The 7,408-nt window shown below is 48.7% G+C and overlaps 1 pseudogene; it reads left to right on the forward strand.

Annotated features, from left to right (window-relative positions):
• Positions 1 to 6,442: 6,442 nt before the first annotated feature.
• On the forward strand, positions 6,443 to 6,968 carry LOC102425939 (annotated as a pseudogene).
• The last annotated feature ends 440 nt before the right edge of the window (positions 6,969 to 7,408 follow it).

A 7,408-nucleotide genomic window follows, 5' to 3' on the forward strand; every position in this document is an offset into this window, starting at 1 on the left:
CCCACCCTCCACCCCACAGCTTTCACAATGTAGGCATTTGCATGGGATGTTTCTGTTCAGCCGGGTTTTTATTCCCAGTCCAGGCATGGGCCCAGTTTTGAAGCGAAGAAGATTGTGTTTTAAACCTGCCCTTCTGCCCCCCCCCCCCCGCTCTTCTGCACCGTCTCTGGTCACTGGGCTCTCTGGCCTCTGCCTGATGCCTCTCCCGGTCATCAAGAAACTCCCCCATCGTGGCCGGCCAGTGTGGCTCAGTGGTTGAGCGTCAACCTATACACCAGGAGGTCACAGTTCCACGGTCAGGGCACATGCCCAGGTTGTAGGCTCGATCCTCAGTGTAGGGTGTGCAGGAGGCAGCCGGTCCATGATTCTCTCTCATCATTGATGTTTCTATCTCTCTCCCTTCATCTCTGAAATCAATAAATTATGTTAAAAAGAAATTCCCCCAGCGTGAGACAACAAAGGGGTCCACACCTTCTCCATTCGTCCCCCCCCCCACACACACACACGAAAACAAAACATTTCTAAAGGGTTGTTGGCTCTGCTTTTCAAATTCAACAAGTCAGTCTATGCTGCCATAACTGGTGAAGACTTAAGGGTAATTATTTCACGTGTTTCTAACTCAGAAACACGATGGAGTTTTAACGTGGGTTTTCCGAAGGAAGCTTGGTCTTGTTGGAGAGCTGGGGGGGGGGGGGGGTGACTTTCCTCCTCAACGTGCAGCGGACGCTGGGCCCTTCACTGCTTTGGCCACTGCCTCCCCACCTCCCCCCACCACAGGCAGGGACTGTGCTTGATTCGAGCTAGTATATACCCTACCTCCCCACCCCGCAGCCCCGGCCTCTGCCTGCACATTTTACTAGATTCGTGGGTGTGGCTCAGTTGGTTGAGCGTCATCCCATGCACCAAAAGGTTGCCAGTTCTATTCCCCATCAGGGCATATTGATTGATTTTCTCTCTTATATCAATGTTTCTCTCTCTCCCCCCTCCCTTCCTCTCTAAAATCAATAAAAACATTTTTAAAGTGTTTTAGTAGGTGGGTTGCACACATGGCAGGTGAGATGAACGTATGTTAGAGCACACAAGTCTAGGCCACTCACCTCATAGGCCATTTCCTCCACCCGAGTGTGTGAATGGTTCCGTTCAACGTTTGCAACTGGTCTCAGGCCCAAGCAGCTATGAGGCCACTAGAAAGAAGGTTTGCTCATTTCTCTGTGAAGATGAGGGGCTCTCTGTGACGACGTGTGATTGGTGATGAAGTGTGTCATAAAGAAGGGCCACTGCCCAACTCACTCCCCATTCCCAGTACAGGAAGGTGGGTTTCTTCTCCTTCACTCTCCTTTTTTTTTTTCCCCTGGAAAAATGTTCTAGACCTGTGTTCTCCAATACACTAGCCATTTAGGCACTTACGACATAGCTAGTTCTGAAATAGGAAACAGGCGTAAAATGCATGTTGAATTTCCAAGACAGTAAAAGCAAACTATCTCATTAGCAGTTTTTATATTGATCACGTGTTGCAATGATGCTGCTTTGGATACGCTAAGCAGAGTCAGTCCACAACTCTTCCCTCTTGGTCATGAGCATGTAGTGGTGGGGGGACGGAGCCACAGCCCCTTTTGAGGATCATATCCAACCCAAGGACATCAACCACGGTACAACACAGATACTCCAAACGTTAGCACCCGTTCACGGAGTTCCTTATACCACCCTGCCCCCCCCCGCCACCCACGCACACGCACACACACACACGCACACACACACGCACGCACACACACACACGCACACACACACGCACGCACACACACGCACGCACACACACACATGCACACGCACGCACACGCACACGCACACGCACGCCCAAATTCATTCACAGACGCTCCCGGACGACTAGGTTACCTTTTAGCTGCATCTTTCTGTGATATTGTCTCTCCAAACAGATAAGCTCCTTGAAGACAGGGACCAGGCCCTGTATCCTTGCCCCCTTGTAGCATCCTGCTCAGCTCTGGACACAAAGCAGCTGCTTGGCGTTGACTGGCTAGTTGACTGTTGGAGCCATAAGCGTGGCCAGAAGGAAGGGACCAGAGCCCCAGGCAGCCCTGCCGAGATGGAAGCCCTGCAACTGGCATTTGAACAGGAGCAGGAGAGAGGCCAGTTTGGTGTGGAGCTGGGAAACGCCTGCTGTCTTCGCTGAGCCCAGGCGCTGGGCGTCCTGTGTGGCTAAGAGAAGGCAGGAGCACGGAGAGGCCCTATATCCGTTGTCCTGTGTCTGGATTTAGAAGAGACTGCTGGTCAGTCACCTTGCACATGGAGGGAACATGGACAGATTGTCCGTGATTGAAGTTCTGGAAGCCAGCATAGTGGCTACAACAGAAGAAAACAAAAATTAAGCAGTTACTACCACGGTACGCCATATAGGAGTGACCCCTACACCATCTCTGATTGTTGCCTAGGGCCATGTAGCAAACCAAGAACACTGCTACTTTCTTACACATTCTTTTCCTGTGAGCCACGCAGAACTAGGGGTTTGTTATCAACTCAGACATTACACCCCCCCTCGCCCCATCGCCTGCCTCACGTCTGGGAGACTCCCATCGGGAATTGCTTTGCAGCGGAGTGAGAGCTGGGCACTTGAGGAAACCTTGGGCACGGCCTTCGTGTCTTATCCCAGTGTTTGAAATGAAAGGAAATCTGTTTGTCAGAAGAAAAACAGAAAGCTCTTCTTCACAGAAGAATTCGGCTAACACATGTGGAAAGATGATACAATTAGAAGCATCACCATTTTGCAGCTCCCAGTGTAATAATTTTTATTTAAACAAAGACAGCAATAGATGCCCAAGTCCCTGGGCCAAAGGTTGATGCGAACAGGATACTCATATGGTCCCCAAAATGACCCCCCACACGACCCACTAATTGTGAAGGGGAAAATGGACCTTGAAGATGAAGAAGTGTAGCGGTCTCCCACGTTAACCAAGTGACCAAACTTCCCACAATGATACTGGGACAATCAGACACAATTGCATCCTAACTCTATAGGATGTGCACAATATCACGTCTGACGTGATTTTGCCAGGAGTGTTTGAGGACACAATCAAACAAACCCAGAATGTGGGACATAGCCCAAGACACTTGGCCTAGACCAGGGGTGGGCAACCCCTGGCACACGTGCCAAACATGGCACTCCAGTAACTTTTGCTGGCACGCGAAACCCTCTCTTATAATCTTCCATTTACAATTTTTTCTTTTTTTTTTTTTTAAATATATATTTTATTGATTTTTTACAGAGAGGAAGGGAGAGGGATAGAGAGTTAGAAACATCGATGAGAGAGAAACATCGATCAGCTGCCTCCTGCACACCCCCTACTGGGGATGTGCCCGCAACCAAGGTACATGCTTCCTAGATCCGACCAGTGTTTTGGTTTCATCCACGTACGCTTGTGAATCTTTGTTCTCAGTGATGAATTTTGTTAAGTCTCGGAATAGGAGTAGCCTGACGGATGAAAGTAGTAGCTCGTGCATATCTCTGAAGGTCACGAAATATAAACCTGATGTAAAATCTCTGTCATCAGTGATGCAGCAGCAAAAGTCCCACTGATAATATCAAACGGAGTCATAAAGTTCTCTGTCGGACTATCAGTGTATATGTATACATTAAAAAATAAATGTATTTTTCATCATCATATACTGTGTTTTTGTCACTCGAATGAATTTTATTATTTCTTCAAGGTTCTTCACATACGTACACCTTAAGAGATATCAAGTAGGCGTAACATGTTCTCAAAAAATTAGGGTTGGCACGCAGAAGAATTTTGAGTCAGAGATTTTGCTGGTTTTGGCACGCACTCACAAAAAGATTGCCCACCCCTGACCTAGACTCTTCCAATATTCGGTGTCATGGAAAAAAAAAAGGGGGGGCGGGGGCAGGAGGACTGTCTAGATTTAAAAAAGACTAAAGCAACCATAACTACTAAAGCACCATGTGACCCTTGATTGGATCCAGGGTAGAAAGAAAAACAAAATATAAATTTATGGAAGGCATTTTTCAGCAACTGGGAAAGCTTGAATCTAGACTATCTACTAAGGAAAACTGTGGAATTACTATTTTTCTTAGGTGTGGTAATGGCTTTGTGGTTAGATGTAGGAGAAGGCCCTGGTCATTAGGAGGCAAGCCCTGAAGTGATTAGATGTGGAATCTCATTGTGTCTGGAACTCACTCTCAAAAATGCATGCCTATTTAATACAAAAAGTTATACGTGTATGTACTCACACTTATCTCTTTTATTTTAAAAAAACTGTCTAGCCCTAACCGGTTTGGCTCAGTGGATAGAGCATCGGCCTGCGGACTCAAGGGTCCCGGGTTCGATTCCGGCCAAGGGCATGTACCTTGGTTGCGCGCACATACCCAGTGGGGGGTGTGCAGGAGGCAGCTGATCGATGTTTCTCTCTCATTGATGTTTCTAACTCTCTATCCCTTTCCCTTCCTCTCTGTAAAAAATCAGTAAAATATATTTAAAAAAACTGTCTAAAACCTTGTCATATGAATAGATACTTCTGTGACCATTTTATGATCATTTCAGAGTTATGTTGGAACATTATGTTATGCCCTTGAAGGTGAAAGTTGAGTGCAATAAATTATTTAGAAATCTGGCTTTGGAGAAGTGCACTTGGTTTGAGAAGTAGGGTGAGAAGCTGCTATTAGAAAATCTTTGCATTGTGTTTGCTTTCCTTGCTAGAAGGAGGAGGAGGAGGAGGAGGAGGAGGAGGAGGAGGAGGAGGAGGGGGAGGAGGAGGGGGAGGAGGAGGGGGGGAGGGGGAGGGGGAGGGGAGGATTCTAACCCCAAATCAGTATGAGGAAGTAGCTTCTCAGATCAAATTTAACTTTCTAGGGAAAAAGCAAAGCCAGTAGTTACTATAACCGGGCAACTTCTGTGTCAAGGGTCTCCAGGTTATGAGTCGTTCTGACTGTTGCACTATATCCCTGGGGGTCTTTTCAGGTCACCCAGCAAGGCAGAGGGAAGTCTTTCTGAGGAAAGGGAAGTGGAACACGTGAGCATTCTCACAGCTTCACTTCCACTTCTCCTGGGAAAGGTACCCAAGGATCAGTAGACCTGGTCAGGAAAGCAGGCGCCCAGGTCTACTTCATTCAGCTGCCAATCAAGCAGAGGCGCCACCTTTTCACTTCCGGGCTGTATCAGGGTGTCCAGACTCAAGCAAAGGACCTGCTTCCTCTGTTCCTCACATCACGTTGTTCCCAGATTCGAAGTAGTATTTCCCTCTAATTGCAGTCGGAGGCTCTGGGTAGCCTGCATCCCCAGCTCAACACAGATGGGGAGCTGGAGGCCTATCCTTCCCAAAGCAGATCAGTGGCAGGGTCAGCCCAGGGAAGAGGGGCTGGAGGAGCAGGGGGTGTGATAGAGAAATCTATGCAGGAACATTTTTAAAATATATATATTTTTATTGATTTCAGAGAGGAAGGGAAGAGGAGAGAAACACCAATGAGAGAGAATCATTGATAGGCTGCCTCCTGCACGCCCCCTAGTGGGGACCAAGCCCGCAACCCAGGCGTGTGCCCTTGACTGGGAATCAAATTGTGATCTCCTGGTTCATAGATCGAGGCTCAACCACTGAGCGATGCCAGCCCGGCTACAGGAACCTTTTCTTGGCTCCCTAAGTGGCTGGTTGCATACATTGATGTTTAATGGGTACTTACACCCTCTACCAGGCACCGTGTTGGGCACCGGGGGAATGGCAGAGGCTGTATAGAATGCAGCAGGCTTTTGCTGTCGGCCTTTTTCTACATCTGGACCTCCTTTCAGAGGAATGTCAAGCGTGGTGTTTGGAGGGAAACAAAGGGCAGATGCACCAGGTTTGCAATCATAGGCTATAGTCCTCAGCTGGTCCTTCACCAGCCTCGATCATTGTTTCTTCTTTCTAGAAATCGTTTGCAGGCCTAGCAGCTGGGGCCTCGGACATGGCCAGGGTGCTGTCCAGGCCCTCTGGTCTCCCTTCAGTCCTTGCCCACCACCCAGGCACCTGACGCTTCCCGCTGGGACACTGCTCCGTCGAAGGCTCCCATTATGAGGACGATCCTTGGTCACTGACCCAGAAAGAGCTAGCGAAGGAGGGAAATCGCTTCTGCTGCGTGGTTTCTGCCCTCACAGCCTTTTATTTACATTGTGACAGTGTTGCCGCTGAGGAGGAGAAAGAGGCGGAAGTAGAAAGCATATTAGTATTTTCTAGGCAGTCTAAGCCTCACTCCAACCTGAAGTGCTTGAGAAACAGACGAAAGTGGACCTCCCCCCACTCCCCCCCGGAGCAAATGAGTCCTTCTGTGAAAATCAGTGTTCCTTGGGGAAAAGTTAAGTAGGCATATAGTACTCTTGTCATATGTATACGCATGACTGTTAAGATGGAGCGACCAGCTTTTCCTCCCTGGCTGCTTGAAGATCAACCTTCATCATGAATGACACGGTAACTATCCGGACCAGGAAGTTCATGACCAACAGACTACGTCAGCGAAAACAAATGGTCATTGATGTCCTTCACCCTGGGAAGGCAACAGTACCCAAGACAGAAATCCGGGGAAAAACTAGCCAAATCTATAAGACCACACCTGACGCCATCTTTGTGTTTGGACTCAGAACCCACTTTGGTGGTGGCAAGACCACTGGGTTTGGCATGATTTATGATTCCTTGGATTACGCAGAGAAAAACGAACCCAAACACAGACTTGCAAGACATGGCCTCTATGAGAAGAAGAAGACCTCAAGAAAACAGAGAAAGGAACGCAAGAACAGAATGAAGAAAGTCAGGGGGACTGCAAAGGCCAGTGTTGGTGCTGGAAAAAGAAAGGAAGTGTCTGGCAGTGAGCTGGAGGTTGAACTACAGAAGGAGTAAAGATTCTTCGGTGACTTTATCTGTGATGGCTGTGCAGATTTTTCATGAGAGGATTAATAAACTATAAACTTTTATGTAAAAAAAAAAAAAAGATGGAACGACCAGAACGACCGAAATGACCGGTCGCTATGACACCCACTGACCACCAGGGGGCAGACATTCAATGCAAGAGCTGCCCCCTGGTGATCAGTGTGCTTGCACAGTGGCAGCGCTGCTCAGCCAGAAGCTGGGATCACGGTTGGTGAGCGCAGTGGCGGTGGCAGGAACCTCTCCCACCTCCCGCAGCAGCGCTAAGGAGCGGCGAGCCAAGTGGTAAGGAGTGAGCAGGCAGGCGATAAGGAGCAAGGGGTCCCGGATTGCGAGAGGGATGTCCGACTGCCGGTTTAGGCCTGATCGGGCCTAACCTGGCAGTTGGACATCTCCCGAGGGGTCCTGGATTGCGAGAGGGCGCAGGCTGGGCTGAGGCCACCCCTGCTCCCATGCACGAATTTCATGCATCGGGCCTCTAGTTAAAAAA

The sequence above is a fragment of the Myotis lucifugus genome, unplaced genomic scaffold (genome assembly GCF_000147115.1).
Source record: "Myotis lucifugus unplaced genomic scaffold, Myoluc2.0 scaffold_674, whole genome shotgun sequence".
In the NCBI taxonomy this organism is placed as follows: domain Eukaryota; kingdom Metazoa; phylum Chordata; class Mammalia; order Chiroptera; family Vespertilionidae; genus Myotis; species Myotis lucifugus.